At 37.9% G+C, this 21638-nt stretch overlaps 1 protein-coding gene across 14 annotated transcripts in view; it reads left to right on the top strand.

Annotated features, from left to right (window-relative positions):
* The window catches only part of Ppfia2 (PTPRF interacting protein alpha 2), a 461179-nt gene that overhangs the window by 112876 nt on the left and 326665 nt on the right, over window positions 1–21638 (top strand). The gene's annotated exons all lie outside the window — the stretch shown is intronic.

The raw sequence follows: 21638 nt of genomic DNA on the forward strand, positions 1-21638 counted from the left end.
TCAACAAATCAACCAATCAGTCAACTAGTCCTATCTGGCCTGGTAACATAAACCTGAAACTCTTAAGAAGAGGAAGCATGAGGCAGGAGGACTGCAAGACTGTTCTAGCTTACAAGTCCTGACCTGGACCACTTAGTGAGACTTTACCTTAAAAATAAAAACTGATAAAAGTAAAAAGAAAGGATGGAGATGTAGCTCATTGGTGAGTAGAGTGCTGGGAGAGCATTCATGAGACTCTGGATTCAGTCTGTAAAGAAAAAAAAATAATCCTCTTTTTCTAACAGGTTAAAAGACTCTATAGTCCTTACTGAGATTAGTAGCCAAGAAAGTTCTTTATTTAAATGCATTAGAACTTTTGTTAGCTTTGTTGCTTAACATCTCCACTGCCTTAGTCCCTACTCCATAACAAAATAGCTAAGAGACACCACGCAGGCTATGAGGGAGAAAATACACCAATGGTCTTAGACAGCTGTAATCCTAAAATCTTTGAGAATGACCTGTAGAGCATGATGTAGTCACTTGTGCAATAATGGTAATACTGTATGTCACAGAAGTAACCAACTGTTCTCTGATTGGATTTGAGAACCTCCCAACAGGAAGAAATCCATGAGTAGTTCTGTAAATCTGATCACTGTGCCTGTTTATTACTTTTTATGTGTTATCATTAGTGCCTATTTATATTTTCAAATATTTTGTTCACATTCTTTTCTTCATTAATAGTATTTCTCACTGCTTAACTGAAATTGTCTTTCTTCATATTTTAAATACTGCAATAACTCCCTGCTACCTTCCTTTGAGTATATGACTTAAACTAAGTTAGTTATATTAAGATTCTGGGACAGCGATGGGTGGGGATCCTCATTTTTCTAATTAATCACAAAGTATGGAAGCATACACACTCACAAGCACACATTTATATCTTTATAGGTTTACCTTTATAATTATATTTAGTGTATATATACATACTTGTATAAATTTACCTTATAATTGTATTTACTGTTTATATACATACTAAATAAAAGTATATATATACTTACACTTTTATGTAGCATAAATATATATTTCATGTAGCATATATATAGTATAAATATGTATTTATACTTTTATTTAGTATATATACTTGCATGTATATAGTGTTATATATATATATATATATATATATATATATATTAGATGCAAACTCTTTCACTGAAATTATTCTTTTTAGCCTATGATCAGAACAAATGTAATAGCATTAAAATATATAGCAGAGAAAAAAATGTCCTCACAAAATTCACGCCCACTCAGAGTTTTAGAGTGTAATATTAATAGCTTATTTGTAGCTACAATTGTTTAAGCATCTTAAAGTGCAGTTACTCTGAATGTAGGGTTCTAAATTTATTGATTGTTACCCGTATGAGAAGGGGAGTAGACAGAAAGACACACAGAGGATGGTAATAGCAGAAAAGTGGGAGAGAGACATGGAAAATTATCTACTGGAACTGATAGAAAGTGTCAAATCTGCTGAAGTTTAAGTTCTGGACAAGTTCTGCCCAGAACTGTGACAGAAGTAATATCTGTTGCTTTTAAACTCTCAGGTCCCTGAGAGTGTGTTACAAATGCCCCTAAGATGATAGAACCTAAATGCGATAGATGTTGAGTTAACTAAAGGCAAGGTGACATTAAACATGAGAAGAGAGAGGCAAAAACTAGATCATGTTGACTCATGAAAGGCAACAGTTAGATCATGTTGACTCATGAAAGGCAACAGTTAGATCATGTTGAGTCATGAGAGGCAACAGTTAGATCATGTTGAGTCATGAGAGGCAACAGTTAGATCATGTTGAGTCATGTAAGAATTTGTTTTTTTTTTTCCCCAAGTACTATGGGAAAACATGGTATTAAGCCTCTTTTATGTGAGGAAATTGTATAATATTTATACATTAAAATATTATAGAGATAGGGAAATGGTTCATTAGATAGAGCACATGTTGTACAAGCATAAATACCAGAGTTTTGGATCCCTGGCACCCATATGAAAATCTTTGTGTGGTTGTACACACCTATAATTCCAATTTTAGGAAGTAGATACAGAATGGCCCCAGGGGCTCACTGGGTTGCCAGTCTGTCTATTTGTTAATATCCAGTGCCCTTGTTACTGGGGCATCCCTGGACAAGAATGCTATGCCCATGGGTTGGTAAAGGACCCAGAGATGAACCACTGGCAATGGTTTCAGGGAACAGTGTCAGATTTACTGCATGCAAACCACTATTGATACAGTGGAAACCTATTGACTGTGAATGGTTAGCACATTACCTCATACTGGACAGCTCATACCACCAGGGTCTCTGTGTGGAAGACGCACATAAAAGAGGATGTGGAGAGTGGAGACTCACCTGCAGGCCAGGTACTGGCTACTCACCCTACTTCAGAATTCAGTGTTCTGACTCCTGGGAGTACTGAGGAGCTGATGTGCCATGCTTTTCATTTAGAAGTACGTTATGCCAGGTATGTTGACCACTAGGTCATGTCTGCGTTTTCTCCTACATTCCAGGTTCAGTGAGAGCATTGAAACCTGTGGTCATAACCAAGACCAATGAGACCAATGATTCTAATCTTTTGTCTGATTAAAACTTCCAGTCGTCTGTGGAATTAGTCTAAAGGGGTTGCTTTAGACTAATAATAATAGTATTAGTCTCTAATTTCATAGAGGGAGACAGAAACACAGTATTTATTAAATACTGTGGTTTTGTGAGCTAGGAATGATATCTGATTAATGGCCATAAACTAGCTTATGTTTTATTAATTTAATATTTTTTCTCACTAGCTCTTTGATTTTAGACAAGCTACTCATAATCACAGAGCATCAGTATCTCACACATAAAATTAAATCTGCATTTGTCTGTTCTGAGACTATTTGTGATAATTCTTGGTGACTAAAGTTAAGACTGATCCTCTTGCCGATTCAGTTATAAAAACATAAACATAACACAGTTGTAAAACATCATCTCAGCCACTCACCCTGAAAAGAAGAACTGAGCAGCTGGAAGAGGGGAAGAGTAATGAGAAAAAGGAAAAGAAAATAGCATCTTCAGCTTTTAGTCACTTGACACAAGAGTGAAACTTTTACCTTCAAGTAATCAGTGGAAGCTTTAATTTTTTTTCGATGTTTTAGACGGTTTCAACAATAAATCCTCATGTCTGTTATTCTAACCTTTTCATTGACATATTAATATGATGGTGGGCTTTATTGTGTCATTTTAGTGAACTGTGGCCTATGCTCGTACCTGAAGTGTTCTCCCTAAGTATTTTCTCTATTTCAAAGTTTCAGATTTATCCTAACATCTGCTTTGATTTCAGTTGATTATTTTTCAAAATTACAGGCAGGGTCAAGATTTATTCTTATATGTAACTGTTCATTTTCCTTGTTCCTTACAGAAGATGTCTCCTCTCATGTGCTCCAATGAATGTTTTTGGTACCTTTGTTAAAACTCAATGGTTATAGCTCTATGATTTATTTCTGGGTCTTGCATTGTATTCCAGTGGTCTTATTTGTCTGGAGTGTGTGTGTGTGTGTGTGTGTGTGTGTGTGTGTGTGTGTGTGTGTGTGTGTGTATGTATCCTACTGCTTTTGTTATGATTGCTCTGTAGTATAATCTGAGGTCAGGTATGATAACACTTCCGCCCACACACTTTTCACTCAGAATTACCTTGGACAGTTGGAGTGTTTGGTACTTCCATGTCAATTTTAAGTTTTTAAAAATACTAGTTCTATGAGGAATGTGATTAGAATTTTGATAATGATTACAGTGAGTCTGTATTGGTGGTTACTGGTAATTTACTCTTTTAACAGGATTAATTCCAACATTCCATGAATATGGGTGGTTTTGAATCTTCTAGGTTTTTTTTATTTTATTTCATTCAGTATTTAATAGCTGCATTGTTAGATACTATACTGAAAAAAGTTGGTTCCAGAATGCATAATTGGGAGAGATATACTTAGAAGTTGTCAGTGTACTACATTAATTTCCTGACCTGTGAAGGAAAGGCTATTATACTTGGAAAGTTCATGAGCACTTCCTTTTTACAAGGAAAACACTGAACCCAAAACAATACCATGTCCCTGGAAAAACTGAACTTAGTGCCATGATCAAGGACTTGAAATATGCAAGGGTGATGGTTCCCACCACATTTTCCTCAAACTCCCCTATGTGGCAGTTTATGCACATCATGGAGAATGACAGCTGAATATAGGAAACTCAATCCAGTAGAAATTCCAATTGCAGCTGTTCTACCAGATGTGATTTCCGTATTTGAGCAGATTAACACCTATCTAGGTACCTTATAGGCAGCTGATTTAGCAAATACCTTTATCTCTATATCTGTCCATAGGGACCATCAGAAGAAATTTTTTCTACTGGCAAGGTCAGAAGCAAACCTTTATCTCTCTATCTCGGAGGTATATTAATTCTTCAGCCCTGTGTAAAATTTTACTTGACAGGCAACCTGTTAACCTCAAAATATCACACTGATCCATGATATTGTCATTTTGCTAATTGGACCAAGTGAGCAGGAGGCAGGAACCACTTTGGACTTGATAAAGCATGTGCACATCAAGGGATAAGAAATAAATCCAAACAAAATTCAAGAGACTTTTATGTTAGCTAAACTTCCCAAATTATAATGACATGGGCCACACCAAGCCCCTCTAGCACTGGCCCTCAACCTATGGATCACAACCATCAGAAAATGCACATTTCCAATGGTCTTAGAGACACCACGCAGTAGCAAAATTACAGTTATGAAGGAGCGACAAAAATAAATTTATGGTTAGGGGTTCCAAAGACCATCAGAAATACGTGTTTTCTGAGGGCTGCAACGCAGCTTGAGAACACTGTAAAGAAGTTGCTGCGCCAGGCCCCTTCTTGCCACTAAGTAAAAACCATGAAACTTGTTGAGCCTATTTGGAGTTTGGAGATAGCATGTTCTTCACGTGAGCATGATACTCTAGCTCCTATGACCACAAAGCTGCTAGTTTTGAGCGGAACCTGGGACAGAAGAGGGCTCTGTAAGTCCATGATGTTCAGCAGGCTGCTCTGTCATATGGGCCACGTGATCCAGCTGACTCTACCCGGCCGTAGGAAAAAAAAAATCTTTCAGAGAGAATTTTTTTCATTTTGTGTTCGATGTCCTCAGCTTTCTGATTTTTAAAGAAAAAAAATGTCTTTTTACACACACACACACACACACACACACATATATATATATATATACCTAACTGGGATTTTCTTAGAATAATAGCAGTGTTTGCTTAACACTTTTTTTTTTGTGCCTGAAGTGCACACACAAACTATTCAATTTGCTTTTCAGTACTGGAACATTATTTGACCTTTGGTTTGTTGCCAAAGAAACAGTTGGAGGTCTGCTGAGGGATAACATAAGCATATAAAATTCTAAATACTAGACCAGGCCTCAGCAGGGTCAGATGCTACACACTAGGGAGCTGGGGGAAACTGAGGACCTAAAGAGAGCAGACCGGTCCTCCCACCCTCCACCTAAAATAAGATCTATGAGAAAATTGTGGCGGAAATACCTGTTTCTTCTTCTTCTTCTTCTTCTTCTTCTTCTTCTTCTTCTTCTTCTTCTTCTTCTTCTTCTTCTTCTTCTTCTTCTTCTTCTTCTTCTTCTTCTTCCTTCTTCTCTTCTTCTTCTCCTCCTCCTCCTCCTCCTCCTCCCCCCCTCCTTCTCCTCCTCCTCCTCCCCCCCTCCTCCTCCTCCTCCTCCTCCTCCTTCTCTCTCTCTCTCTCTCTCTCTCTCTCTCTCTCTCTCTCTCTCTCTCTCTCTCTCTCTCTCTCTCTCCTACAATGATCCTCTATCTACATTTTTGCTTCTTTTCATCAGTAGCTGAATTCCAGTTAATAAAATGCACTAAATGTATAACTCATTTGTTGTCTTAGCCTAATGTGTAAAGATTAGATATGTGCATCCACATTGCATCCTAGGCTTTAGAGTCTGTGTATTTTAGTGGAGGGACTTCTGGTTAAACTTATCTCCTGACTATGTCCTCTCTGTTTCCTGCTGAGGCCTGTGACACATTTTCAGATTCGGATTTTATCTCTAAGCATTTAAAAATAATCTAGATTTTTCAATTTTCAATTGCTGTCAAAACCTACTCCAGTATTAGCATTTTTAGAAAATAAACAGCCAATCAAAATAAATTATAAATAAGAAATGTGTTTCATTTCCTTCTTGGTAACTTCTAGTATTTCTGAGGCCTGCATAATCTTATCAGAGAGCACTGTGCAAATCCAAGCTGGTTCTCCTTGGCATTTCTAAAGAAAGAGCACCACCGTGTGGATGTATATGCTCTGTCCAAGTACATGAAGTAGAAATTGGAGAAATGCTGGTGGTATAAACGATTTATTTATAATATTCCTAATGTATGCCATATTAAATTACTGATAAGAAAAGATTTCATCCATTTTCCTAAAATTATGAAAATAATGTAAATCCACTCAAATTTTAATACTTTGTAAGTCAATAAAAAATCATTTGCAAAATTATAATTGTAATAAAAATGAATGATTAGTTCTGTGTAAATATCTGTTACCTTCTATTTAATACAACAAAATAATGAATAGAATTATAAGGAACTGTTATGTGACATAAACTCCAAAAACTTTGTATTAAAATAATCAAAAGTATCCAAAGATGAGTGGATGTGTTTAGTATGCTTACTGAGGTATGCAATGAGGCATATTCACAATAACATCAATTCTTTGGTGTTGGCTGATTTTTGAACACTTATCAGATGTTAGAATATAGTTATATTTCATTGATAAATACTGAGGGATACAGCACACACAATAAGGATAAATGTGTTGCCCTAGCAAAATATGTATAACATATTGAGCTTTAATTCTTTCACTTTTCTTTGCTTATGCTTTAAGAAGGAAAACAACTCCCGCAACAAAGATTGGGAGAGATTTAAGATGGGGACGTTGTGTTAGTCATAAGCTATAAGCCATATGGGGTACATGTGGTGAATCCACAGGCCGTACACATAGAGGAGTTCAGGAGAGAAAGAAAGAGAGAGAGAGAGTGATGTGGGAGAGAGAGAGAGAGAGAGAGAGAGAGAGAGAGAGAGAGAGAGAGAGAGAGAGAGAGAGAGAGACAGAGAGACAGAGAGACAGAGAGAGACAGAGAGACAGAGAGACAGAGACAGACAGAGAGACAGAGACTCTAAATTGAAGACAGTGGCTTTCTGAGGTATTATCCAGAATCTTCATTAGGAATTTTATTTTGTATCTGGTGCAAAGAAAGCAAGCAGGCACGTCACCCAGGAAGTCATACTCTGACAGAAATATGGTTACTATAACATATCTGCTCACTCTATGTGGGGTCTAAGGGATGGTGGGGCTTCCCAAGCAGACTGCGTGCAGCTGCTCAACAGTTAGGTGGCAATATGAGGCAGATATCTGAATCCATCATGTCCAGGGAGCAGGAGGATTTGCAGAAGTGGAAGCTGTCAACGGTTTCTTGTGGACATCGTCGAACCACATTCAAACGGCTGCTGTGCAATGTGAAGCTATGAGTTCACTGGGGTTAGGATCTTTGTTAGTTTGGACTCTGTTCTTTAGTCCTTTCCTTCTCTAACTTTGAAAAAGTCTTGTCATTTCTAACTGTTCTTTTGTGTTTTCGTATGAAGTAACAAGAGTGAGCTCTCCAGTTACAATCTAGTTCTTGTTTTGGGTCAACTAATTTCCGATAACTACAGATCAATTTAATGTAGTAAGACATCACCTGATTGTCTTAGTCTACATCCTGAATGGCCTCATGCATCCTATAAGAGCAGTAACAGGGGTAAATATTTTATTGACAGGATTGTTAGATGGTATCTGTCTATTCTCATTTCTAATGAAATTTCCAACAGGTTTTCTACTTCTATATGTTTTCCTTAACAATTTATTGCATCTAATAAAAATACCACAATAGTGAAATACTAGAAATGGTGGATGATTGTATTGTACACTTTTTAGAAATACATATGCAGCACACTGTATTGAGGATTCAATGCTGTGAAAATACTTTTGTATGTAAGGAAACTTGGGTACTTGTTTTTAATGTTTATTGTTTATTGGAAATTTATTCTTCAGAAAGATGATATATAACCATGATTTATCTTGAATAAATTTCAAATCATTTCTTTAAGACAAAAGACTAAGTATTAGTTGGTAATGTATTATACATTAGAGTAGTAATTTCAATGCACTGCATTTGGAATGAGAATACTTTATTGCAATGGTGACAGCATGTGAGAGGAGCTGAATATGTTCAAGGATTTTATTAGCATGATCATTATGAGATCTCCAAATTAATATTATCAGATGTAGAAGGACAAAAGGAAAAGAAATATTTTACCCATGGAAACCCTGTGGCCTGAAGAGAAAGACACATGTATCCATGTTTAGAAATTGTTGTTACTAGGCTGATCTGCTCTTTCTCCTGATTCTTGTTGTATTTTGTTAATTTCTTGTTATACAAGCTGATTGTGTGTGTGTGTGTGTGTGTGTGTGTGTGTGTGTGTGTGTGTATGTGTTGTGTGAATGTGTCTGTGCATGTATCAGAGTGTGTGTATATATGTGTGATTCTGTGTGTGTGTGTGAGAGAGTGTATGTTTTCTTGGTATGTCAATATTGTCATAAATACATATGTATATATATTTAAAAACAAAAATCCACGGATTTAGGCTACAGTTCTATTCAATTAAAGTTTGCTAAGGGATCTGCAGGGTAGTTCTTCTACCTGCTTAGTTGAGTTTGGCTGGGTTTTTTCATAAGAGCTCCATCAGCCATTGGGTCAAGGAAGCTGGCTATTCTATGATGGCTCATCGGGATGACACATCCTGTGTGGGTTGTCATCCTTTAGCAGCTCAGGAAGATTTGTTTGGCAGGAAGCAGTGACAGATGGCTTGAGGACCTGAGTTCAGATTTCCAGCACCCACATACAAAGTCAGGCTTGGTAGCTGATGCTTACAACTCTAGCTCTGTGGGAGGCATGGGGGTGGAGACAGAGACAGGAGGAGCGCTGGAGTTGGCTGTCCATCCACTGAGCTGAAACATAAAATCTGTGCGCTCTGGATTCAGTGAGAACCCACTCTAAAAAGAATAAGGCATTCTGTAATAAAAGAGACCATCCAATATCCTTTGTGTGCAAATGAATACAATATTGAGTACACATTCTCACACACCACCACCACCACCACCACCACCACCACCACCACCACCACCACCACCACCACCACCACACAGTTTTGATTGAGTTGTGAATGGTATAGTGGCCGGGCCACTGGTAACTAGATTTTTAATGAAAATCAAAGCAATAACTCCCTTAGAGAGATGGCAAAGGAGAGGTGGCTGACTCAAATTTAAGAATTTAGATTAATTTGGCAAGTTTGATCATATGTGTGGGATCATTCTACTCTCAGTCATTACCATCAGCACTAACTCTTACAATTGAATCCCTTAGCAAAGATTTGTCCATGCATTCTCTGCTCTCACAGTCCTTCATGTAGGTAAATAACAGCGTGGCAAATGCCACAATTGAATAAGATGTAACATTCATATCACAAATTAATCAAAAAATTTGGATAACCCATTGAAATATTACTTAATCATGACATTAGGGTATTATTGTATACATGCATATTTATTATATAATATTAACATTGGGGCATCATCTAATATAGCAAAGCTTCTCTCTAACAAACATGAAAAAAATGTAAGTAGTACTACCAGAAAAAAATTGTAATATTTGTTGTAATTGATGTGTGCCACCATGGCATTATCTGAGTCCTCCAAGAGAAGACACATTCATATTATTAAGGAGCTATGTCTTGCTTTTTAGAAGGGAAGACTTTCCCAAATTATTCACCACAGAGTGGGGGCAGTCCAGATTTCCAACAGTGGTATCCCAGTGTGTAGAATCTGTGATTATTATACCAAAGCCAACTATAGCAAATTAGTCTGTTCTTTTTCAGTCTTTCCCTGAGAGGTTTAGCATAAATTATGTGAACTATGCTCTCATTTATCAGTTAGTACATTTCTAACTTTTGGGAAAACCCATATATATATATAATGTTCTTGATTTAAATCCAATACCAATTTCAGCCTTGGTAGAGCCTGTGGTGGCTGCATGGTGTTGTATTATATTTTATTTCTAACATTAAAGAAACTAAAATTATTCAGTGAACAGATTTCTTTGTTAAGTGTGGATAAAGGGAATGTGTGTGCTTGAGTCATGCTGGAGGTTGGAAGGAATGTAGGTGGTTTATTTTATTTTTCTAGGCTGTGGGTGGTATTTTGATATGTTGGGGGATATTTCCAGGTTTGGGAGTGAGTGTTCTATTGTAGTTTCTATTTTCTAAGCTTAGAGATCTGTTATTCTGTTTTTCTTGCAAATGGTATTTGGAAATATGATCCAGAGGAACAGGTTTGAAGAGGGAAAAAATGTGGGGAAAATTGATACTAGTCACACATGCTCCCCCACTGCTCAGCTGGTAGCAGTTATTGTTTCTTGGTCTTGTTTTATTTCTCCAAAAGGAAAAGATGTTGAGTGATAAAAAGCATTCCCAATTTTAATCTTGGATCCACTCCAGGGTTTTGACCCTTCCTACCCTTGGTAACAAGTCCTTCCTTCAAATGAAGAAGGAAACATGGAAAAACACTAAAGAAAAATTCTAAGAAAGCAATTCCAAAATAAATTAGTGAAAGAGAGAAATTAAGGACAAGAACAGAAAAACACAACACAAGCTACTCTGTCCATTTTCCATAGTAATTATGACGCTCTAAGAAGTCCTTGCACAGAGAAGCCGGATTCATAACACAATTAGCATCCTGCCTAGTTCTCACACTGGGGAAATATGTTAAGCAATTGTTTCTCCAGGACCAACCTTTAACTCTGTGTCATCAAAGAAGACTTTTCAAACTTAAGTCTCTTAGTATAACTTTAGGAATAATATGTCACTATAAATATTTATTTCCCTATAGATATTTGTGTTACTCGTTATTTGTTTGTTTGTTTTTGAGCTCTGGATCTACTTTATTTGGGTGTCATATCAGATTTCACACTACAAAATCCATGATTACTATCACCATTTTTTATATGTTGTTTATCTAAGTAAATAGTATTCTGTAGTTCAAATATTCTATATCAATCTTGAATCATCCATTTATTTGAACTGTCCTATTATCAGCTTGCATCAATTCAGTTTTGGAAATTCCTCTCAAATATAAACACACTTTTCTTTTCAATGCCACTGTGCTGGGTTCTATTACTGGTGTCTCTTAAGGGTACCTCTGCATCAGACTCTTCAGTAGAGTCCTTACAATGTCATACATCAGGTCAGTTCATAAACTCTGTATCAAGTGTCCTCTGACAGGCATATCTGCTTCCCATCCAGCAGCGGTGAAATTTGAGAGAACATTCATTGGCAGTATAGAAGACAGTCAAGGGGTTTGCATTCCTGAAGCTCAGATTAAGGGAGATGAAGCTCTGTCTGTGATACAATATCAAGACATGGCTGTAGATGGTGGCATAAAGGATGGTCTAACGCATGTGGACAAACCACACACCTGGAAAAGGATGATGTTCACCAAGTTTCCTGCCTAGATTTTCAAGTCATAAAGAATAATAATAGGTGTTGAGGTTGAAATGCACAAGGCATTTAGGAGTTAAAATGTAATATATAAAAAAATAAGTGACTATGGAGGAAAGGTGCAGGGCAGGGGGCTTAGATGACAATGAGAAGAAAATTACCGACTGAAAAAAAACTATTGACATTGCAGTCAAGCATTTGACTGGGGATCTTTTTGCCCCACCCAGGTAGAAACCACTGGAGGCCAGGGAAAATAAAACTCTTCAAAGGACAGACTGAAGGGATACAAACACCATAGGGTGTTTCCTTCTGGACTCCGGATTAGGCACAAACACCAATTTCCTACACAAAAAGATCCATTATTAACCAAGGCAAACAGACCAGGTGTCTAAATCTGAATCAAGCAGAAACAGTAGCAAGTAGCTTTGCAGGTGTAATTTTAAGAGGAAAGAAGGGAGGTCTGTGTTAGAATGAGCTAGGATGGTTTGGTAAGTTATGGTGATGTTAATTAGGGAAGCCAAATGGGGGTTTTTGATTGCTGGACCTTGAGGTTTTGATAATTGGACTTTGGGTAATCAGTCTCAGGAATCAGCAGCCAAATATGGGAATCAACTTTGGTGGTTAGCTTTAGGAATGTAATCTAATGGTTTAACAAAGGAGAAGGAAAATGGAGGGCAGAACCGGCCAGTGCCATGCTTGCCATGCTTGGGACTGTTAGATCCCTTCACAGACTCCGGCTGTTTCCATTTCCCTTGCAGCCTGACAACAGTGAGAAGCAGTACAATGTACTTGAGAGTGAGAGCAGGTGGTGCCATCCATTGCTGCAGGCCTGAGGTACCGAGACCTTACCCGCACAGGTGTGTGTGGTCCTAGGAAGTCAGGATTCTTTGATTCGTGGTATAGCTCCCAGGCTAGGAAGGTATGGCTTGGGATGGCTTAGCTCTTGGCAGCAGCTGATGTCATCCCCCTTGTGTGAGCTCAGGAGGTTGTAATGCCTTGAATCTTAACATCAGCCAGGGTTACAGCTCTCAGCGGAGAGTTTAAGGCCACGGGCCTTAGGGACCTGACAGTTTTATAGGATTCATCCAGTGACCAGATGTTGTTTGAATCTTAGATGGTCTTTTCATATAAAAAACAACAACAACAACAACAACAAAAAACCAGAGCCAGATATCAGGGTGAAAGCTGAATGATCAGAGAAGCAGAACAGCCAGTCACTAGTCCTTAACCTCTATGAAATCTTCAGTCTAAAGAGAGTGAGTTTCTGTTTCCTCACACCATATATACCTTTCTCTGCCCTGCTATCACTTCCTGGGATTAAAGGTGCATGTGCTTCCCAGTACTGGGATTAAAGATGTGTGTGCTTCCCAGTACTGGGATTAAAGATGTGTGCCACCACTGCCTGGCTCTGTTCCAGTGTGGCCTTGAACTCACAGAGATCCAGACAGATCTCTGCCTCTCTGAGTGATAGGATTAAGGGTGTGTGCCACCGCTGCCTGACCTCTATGTCTAATCTAGTGGCTGGCTCTGTCCTCTGATCCTTAGGCAAGTTTATTAGGGTACACACTACATCACCACAAACAGGTCTACAGTTTTTCTTCTGTTAATTGTAATCTCATAGCTTTGGTCATCATCGTCTCTCTGCCTCCTTCCTGCCACCTTTCTGCTTCCGCTACTCTTCTACCACCCACAGCTGTCCTTCTTCCTGCCCCAGACACTTTCAGATTATTCAGCCGCTGCTTCTTCAGCTGTCAGAGTGCTGGTCGCCTTGCTTCCTTCTGCAATTCAGCCTGTCAGCGCCACCCATGCCACTCTATCGTTGTTCTGTTGTTTCCTTTGTCTCTGTTACCCCCTCAGCCCACACTACTGAGCACAGGCTGGAAAAGAACACTTGAGCAGAAGGAAGGCATGCTTCAGCACCAGGGGAAGTAGCACTAAGTGAGCCCCGGTGAACCCTGTGAGCAAGCAGGGGTGTTTGGAGGCATTTGGAACAATCACATCTTTGCTTTTCAGCGGTATTCACAGTCACTGAAGCTGCATTTAGAACTAATCACAAACTGGCCTCTTATCAACAATCATATAGTCCTTTTGCTAGTCTACCAGGTCTAGTGGAAGTGGCTATAATGTTGCATAGGGTTCTTCAAGGCTTGTGGTAGCTGAAAGTCTGGTACAGGTTGTTTCAGACCGCCCTCACTGAGACTTTAATTGTCTGAAGGAAATCAGTAGGGATTGCTACGTTGTTTCCACAAGATGTCTGTGGAGTTAAAGATGACTAGGAATGGTCTAAGAGGAGTTTGGCTGGTTGCTTTCTGTCAATTACAGTCCCTTTGCTCAGAGATGTAAGGAAGCAAGAAAAAAACATTTACTAATTAGAGATTCAAGTTTTATCATCCACGTGGCTGTTTCTTTACAGAAAAATTTAACGTGAGTGCTTCAAAAATACATTTTAAATTGTTTTAATATATTACATTTTACACACTCTATTTTTATAATAATTTTTTTCTCATCCCAGATACTCCCTGCTCCCTACCCATCCAATTTCATATTCTTTCTCTCTCTTTCAAAACACAAACATGCAAAACCATCAAGAATGCCAAACAAAACCAAAACAAACAACAACACAGAAACCATGGAGTCTGTTTTGTATTGGTCAACCACTCCTGAGCTTGAGTCTTGCCTTGAAATGCAGTTGATATACTTAGAGTCTTTCAGAAAAAGCAAGCTTCTAGTGGATTTGATGTTTTTAAATGCCAGTAAAATCAAAAGTGAACAACAGCAACACAAAAGCGTCATTAACACACAGAGTAATTTTTAATACTTCTCAACTTTAATACTACTTAACATCTTCTCAGAGTGGCAGGGTACGTAGATGTCCCTTTTCTGTCTCCATCTGAACTGCAGATATTGCCAAACTGTACTATCATTCAGGTTTTATTTGTATCATTTAATAATATGCATGTCCTTTTCCTTTGTATGTCACAGATATTAGACAGTTTGGAACTATTGGTGCCTCTTCATGGAAGAGAAAGTCATGGCCCAGGACATTCAGGATGAAAAGAAAGATGTCTACTATTGTCTCTTCTCACTGTTAGATTTTAAGTTCGCAAGGAACTGAAAGCAAGTTGGCTGTTATTGTTCTAAAATCTTTCTTTGCACATCATAAGTTCTCACTGTCACTCTTAATTGATGAATGGATGCTGTCATTTAATATTTGCTTCCTAGGCTAAGGTTAGAAGTCTAACAGAAGAAATAAGTTTTACAAATGAACAGTCACAATGTGATAACTATTAAAAGACACAGTTGTATAAAGTGATTCCACACCATGGGAATGGGAACTAGAGATGGTCATACCTTGAGCTAGATCAAGAGGATGGCGAAGGTTTCTCATATATTTAAAGGGAAGGAAAGTTTGGGAAAGGAAATGGCACAAATAAAGGTACATGGGACTTACATTAATGCGTGTGTTTTACACAGCTAGTCATTTGAGTGTAAAGGTCTAGAAGGAGATAATACATGAGAACCAAAGGTGGAGGGCAAGTCTGAACACTCATCAAATATCACTCTAAGGATTTCGAACATGACCATGAAAGTTACGTCTTTACTGACACTTCTTGAATTCACACTGACAGCTAATACTGTAAAGTTGGTGTTGAAAGTAGTTCACTGATAGTGACATGGAGATTAATTTCTAGAAGAGCAAAGAGTCTGACACCTTGAAAGCAGACCAGATAAGCATTATCCTATTCACTTGCGGATGTTGCTCACATTTGACAGGAACCATCATGTTTGGCAGAAACCAGAATGAAGAGTAAAGGAATAGAGATTTGAGTAGCTGTGAGAAGTGGACTATAAGATGAGCTATTAATTCAAGATGTCTTTATTTTAAACTCCCAACATGGGAAATGCGTGTTGTATAGTGGGATGGTGCTTGATAAAAATAGCCACAGTGTTTTCTCCTATTTCACATGTTCTTAAAGTGAGACTTTCATATACTCCCAAGAGAAATCTATTTTTCCTGTCCTTGTGTCTGAGAGTGATTGTGATCAGAAATCATGCCACGTGGCTTCTATTCCTAGACCACAGAAAGCAATACAGCTTCAATTTGGCTCTTTTCAGAGAGGAAACTCGAAGTGGTGCATTTAAAGAGGCCTTAGGAACAAGCCAACCGCGGTAGGTTTTCCGGCTAACAGCACAGCTGGAGGCTCAGCTGACAGCCAGCACAGCCAGCGAGCATGAATAAAGCACTTCCAGATGACTTCACCCCTCAGCTGGAGGTCATTTCATCTATTCCTGGTGGAGGCATCAGACACCGCCGAACAAAGCCAGGAAAGCCTCATTGTAATCGTTCAAAATCCCCAACCCAAAGAATCCACACAAAAGTAAAAACCATCCATTTCCTAGGAGAATTTGTCATACAATATCCCCTGGAAAAATGACAGTGTGTTCTCCTCTTTGTAGAATAAGTTCAGTGTTAGTGAGTGACCATCCTTCTTACTTTATAAATCAATTTAATTATTCTATTGTCTACAATTTTAAAGTCAGGGACATCCCAGAGATTTTCATCCTAAGGTGTCCCCATTGTGGCTCATATTGAGAAGATGCATGACGGTAGTGTTGCTAGAATATAGGGGGTGATTTAATTTTTTTTTTCTGTTTAAAATTTTCATAGTTGCTCCATTTATGGGATCAGATAGTCTCACTTAACTATGTAATAATAAAAATAAAAATGTTTGAGAAGGAAGGGAATGTGCCTTACACTAATGTCTTTATGGTACCTGATAATGACTATGAGGATGTAGTGAAGATCAAAGATTTCATATGCCGTTATGTGGTAAAAACAGCGCATACCACAAGTTTTCAAGGACACATTACCCTGGGAATACCATTGGAAATGATAATAGGAATTGAAACATCAGAAAAGAGAAATAAACAAAGAAGACTTAAACATATGGATGATATCAGAGATTTTCCTTTGGTGTTTTCCAAATTGCTTAATGTTTGAAACCTTTGTCATTGTGAAAAATACCTGACATCCTAGACTTAAGTGAAGAAAGATTTGTGGTGTCTTACAGTTTCATTTTTTTTTTATTTTTAAGTTTTTATTCCCTCCCTCCCTCCCTCCCTCCCTCTCTCTCTCTCTCTCTCTCTCTCTCTCTCTCTCTCTCTCTCTCTCTCTCTCTGTTTTGCAAGACTGGGTTCTCTGTGTAACAGTCCTGGCAGTCCTGGAACTTGGTTTGTAGACCAGACTGACCTTAAACTCACAGAGATCCCTCTGCCTCTACCTCCCAAGTGCTGGGATTAAAGGCGTGCGCTGCTGCTGCTGCTGCTGCTGCTACCACCACCAGAGACACTTTCATTTTTATTTTTATTTTTATTTTTTTTGATTTTTTGAGACAGGGTTTCTCTGTGTAGCTTTGTGCCTTTCCTGGAACTCACTCTGTAGACCAAGATGGCCTTGAACTCACATATAGATATCTGCCTGCCACTGCCTCCCGAGTGCTGGGATTAAAGGCATGTGCCACCAATGTCCGGCATTTTTAAGCCTATTATCTTTTGGATTCCTTGGTTCTGGGCCAGTGGTAAGGTACAATGTCATAATAGTGGGAGCAGGTGACAGAGGCACTCATCCAAGAGTGGAGTGGAAGAATAAAAGAAAAGGAGTAAACACCAGGTGTAACATCTGAAGCCATGCCTTAGGTGGTCTACTTCCTGCAGCTAGGGCCCTCCTCCTCCTCAAGTGTCTATCACCTCCCCTAACAGCACCATCAGCTGAAGGCCAAGTGTTCAATGCAGAAGCCTGCATGTGGCAGTTCCTATTCAAATCATAGGACCTAAGGGTTGCCCAATTAATTGTGATAATTTAAGCAATGCCTCTGAAAACATTTTTAATAATGATTGTAGTTCATTCAAGGCAATGCTATTGCATTTTCATCTCAAGAGGTCAGTGTTCAAAAGCCTTTGGGAAAGAAACTGATTTTGACCACCAAGAATTATCAGGTAAAATATGAATCATCAGAACTGCAGAACGTTGCTGATAGATATTCCATCTCTGTAGATCAGCAAAGCTAAGACGGGGTGAAGCCACTTGCTTTGAAGAAGACAGAATGGAAATCTTCAGTGTGCTTGTATTTCATTCAGTGTGCTTATAGAAATCATTTTGGCGGGCCGTGGGGGGGGGTTGGGATTTAGCTCAGTGGTAGAGTGCTGGCCTAGCAAGCACAAGGCCCTGGGTTCGGTCTTCAGCTCTTAAAAAAAAAAAAGAAAGAAAGAAATCATTTGGTTCCATGAAAAATGGAATTTGTCATGTGAGCCAGGAACATTCAAAGGCAGAATGGAAATTCATTGACTAAAGTTGTACCCTCAGAACAGAATTTGTTATAAACATGATGCAACTGTTAAACAGCTCGTGGGTACCAAGACCTGTAAGAACTGCATCTGCCTCTGTGAAAGTTAAAGACGATTCTAAAGTGAATCATATTTGATGCGGCAAAAACTATTGGAAAAAAAAAGTGTCCTTTTTGCTTCTGTTCTAAATCATTATGTGATCTCCAATCACCAGCTTAACACAGGAAATTTTAATAAGTAGATTTTTCTCTCTAAATATTGTCAAATGCCAAAGCTTCTCTTAGAGTTTGTATGTGTACATGATGCGTGTGAACTTGTGTGTGCACTTGTGTGTAAGCATGCAAGAGTACATGTATGTACATGCCTGTGGAGGACAGAGGATGAGTTAGGCTGTCAATCTCAGTCAGTCTCTGCCGTATTTTTAGCTCAGTCTTGCACAGAACTTGAAGCTCTGAGGTTTTCATAGACTGGGTGGGCAGCTGTCTCTGCCTCTTCTTAGGGTGCTGGCGATCCAAACTCAGGCCATCATCTATATGCTACAAGCCATTTGCCCACTGAGCTACGAAGAATATTCTATTCTTTCATTTCAAAAATGTATTTCTCTCATCTCCTAATAAAAATATAAAAGTCCTATATATTAACCAACATCCCAAAGTTACTCCCCCAAAACACATACACAAAAATTACTTTAGACATCATCTTGATGAGCTGTAACTTGTCTCTCAATTGTTTTCATCATATATCCAATTATAAAAATTTCATCCTTTAATTCATGCAAATCTTGTAATCCTTCATTTGCCGAGATTTATTTCTGTTTGTAACATTTCAGGGATGCTCTATCCCTGCCTTACACCTCTTTCTCTGCCAAACAAGGACTCCTCCAGCTTTTGAGAACCAATATGCAAATCATTTTCTGTCTTGTCTTTACATCACTGGTTCCCTATCAGTACAAGCTAAACAAATCATAGCATAGTTATCTTACCTATATCTCCAGGCAAGTTCCAGAGTATATTAGCTAACACTGACTTACAGATGTTCTGTATCTTTTTTTACCACAACTCTATTAGACTAAAAATGAGAAGTATGTCACCAGACCTCTATTATATAATTCATTATGTCCACCACTTGACTCTAAAATCTGTTATTAAATACTTCCCAATAACAGTACTTTTTCTAATAATCCCTAAGCCATGTAGAGACCATCCTGTTATCTTCTGGATAATAACAAGAAATCATAGGTATGTTGCAAGTGTACCAAGTTGGAAAATACCTTTTTCCTATAGCTCCATAAAGATGATCCAGTAATAAAATAAGAATATATTAATGTTCGTTTGTTTTGTCCTATTATCTGTTTGTTATTTTATTATTGTTATATATTATTATTATTATTATTATTTAGATGCCTGTTTTTATTCTAATGAAAAAGAAAAATCATGTGGATGTGGTAGGTGGGGACATGAGGAGGATCTGGGAGGAATTTAAAGAGGGCAAGCATAGAAGACATTGTATGAAAAAAGTCTATTTTCAACAAAAGAATATATTCTGTTTGCTTTCTATATGTCTTAAAAAGAGATAGAGAAAGAAGGTGTGGAGGTGGATGGGTGAGCAAGTAGGGAAGATCTGGAAGGAGATGAGGGAAGGAAACTGAGAATAGAATATTTTGTCTTAAAAATTATTTTCAATAGAAAATATTAATCATTGTCCTCAGTTTCAGAGTCAGAAAGAAACTTGATCACAAATACCACAATCATCATTTATTAGAAAAGTGACTTTATGAAAACTTTTAAGCTTGAAAGTTTCATTTTTTTTAATCACCAATAATAAAAGTATCTTAAAAAGTATAGGAATGAATATTAAATGTAATAAAGCAAGTAATTACAACAAAGTAATTGTTACTACCTAAGGAATCTCCATGTTTCATTGTGAGGCAGAAATTAAGCTGAGATTTCCGTTAGGGTTCATTTCTACTGACAGTTCATACTATTAAGATCTTCAGCAGATACTTACAGTCTGCTGTGGCCCACATGGCTGTGAACACAAGGTTGCAGCAGCCATAGGCACACAAATATCCAGGACACAGAAGATTGTCACCAAAGATAAAAATGGGATCCCTTGTGCATATCTTGCTTAACTGCTCATTAGAACAAAGGTTATGAGGCATTGGATATGTAGCTTCCAGATATCTGTATTTATCTTTAACACAGATGAGAAGGTAATTGTGTTACACAAGCCTAATTATTAGGTAAAGTAATAAAATAATAAAGAGACTCAGCAAGGCAAAGAGTTAAATAGTAATGTAACAGAAAATTTAAACTTAGTGGAGAGTTTTCCCTTTGGTAAAACATGTTATGGTATTAATTGACTTAATCTCTGTTAACTGCAATTTCATTTTAATAATTTTAGCACAATTTATACTTGAGGCATTACATACACATATACATAGAGAGATGTATATATATATGTGTGTATGAAATAATATATTTTATATGTATGTTGTCTTAGCTACTTTTCTATTGCTGTAATAAGACACTATAACCAAGACAAGTTAAAAAGAAAGAATTTTGGGGGGCTACAGCTCCAGAGGGTTAGAATTCATGACCATCATGGCAGGAAGCATGGCATCAGGAAGGCAGGCATGGTACTAGAGCAATAGCTGAGAACTTACCTCCTTAACTGCAAGTAGGAGGCTGAGAGATTCTTAAGTGGGGATGCTCCGAGCATTTGAAACTTCAAAGTCCACCCCAATGACATACCTTCTCCAACCAGGTCATACTTTCTAATCCTGCCCAAACAGTTCTGTCAACTGGAGACCAATAATTCAAATATATGAGTCTATGAGTCATTTTCATCCAAACCACCACATATGTGTATACATACCCACACATGTATATATGTAAGATTTGTTGAATATTTTTAAATAATAAAATAAATGATATGATCTGATAGGGCAACAAAGTTAACATTTTATATTCTCTAAATTACTTGAATTAGAAGACATAAGCCAATATTTTACCTTTGCAGTTTCTGTTACTTAATACTTTCCAGAGTTCTATTTCCACTCGACATCTATATGGGGATGTCTGCAATTTATGCAATTCAATTGCTTAAACATATGGAATGAGAGTATATATCCCTAATATAATAGACATGAATATTTTATGCTAAATACATACCTAACTTGTATTTGACTACTTGTTGATATTAATAACCGAGATGTACTGAGAAGTTACCACATTCCAAATGTAGTGTCAAATCTCTGAAGACATTATGTCATGGCAGGAACTTCTGAGGTACCTGGAAAATGCCATTTTCACATGAGATGAGGTGATTGGAGACTTGCTGCTGTGAAGACCAGCCTTCAGCAGCACATGAATTGAGGGAGAGCCACGGAGTTAGCAAACTAATCACTCAACTTGACTTTTCTGTCTAAGACAGTAAAACTTAATTCTCTGGGACTGGTGAACAAGGGAAAAGTACACAAACACACCTTCAGCATCTTTCTATCATCTCTCTCACCTATTTATTTATTTTCTTACCTCTATCCAGATGTATCCTTTCTGTCTCTCTTGATGTCTTCCTTCTTACTCTCTTTGTTTTTCACTTAACAGCTTATAGACCCAAGCAAAATCTTTCAAGCAGCATAAAAATTACAATGTG

This window comes from Peromyscus californicus, unplaced genomic scaffold (genome assembly GCF_007827085.1).
Source record: "Peromyscus californicus insignis strain IS unplaced genomic scaffold, ASM782708v3 Scaffold_24__1_contigs__length_46423439, whole genome shotgun sequence".
Classification (NCBI taxonomy): Eukaryota; Metazoa; Chordata; class Mammalia; order Rodentia; family Cricetidae; genus Peromyscus; species Peromyscus californicus.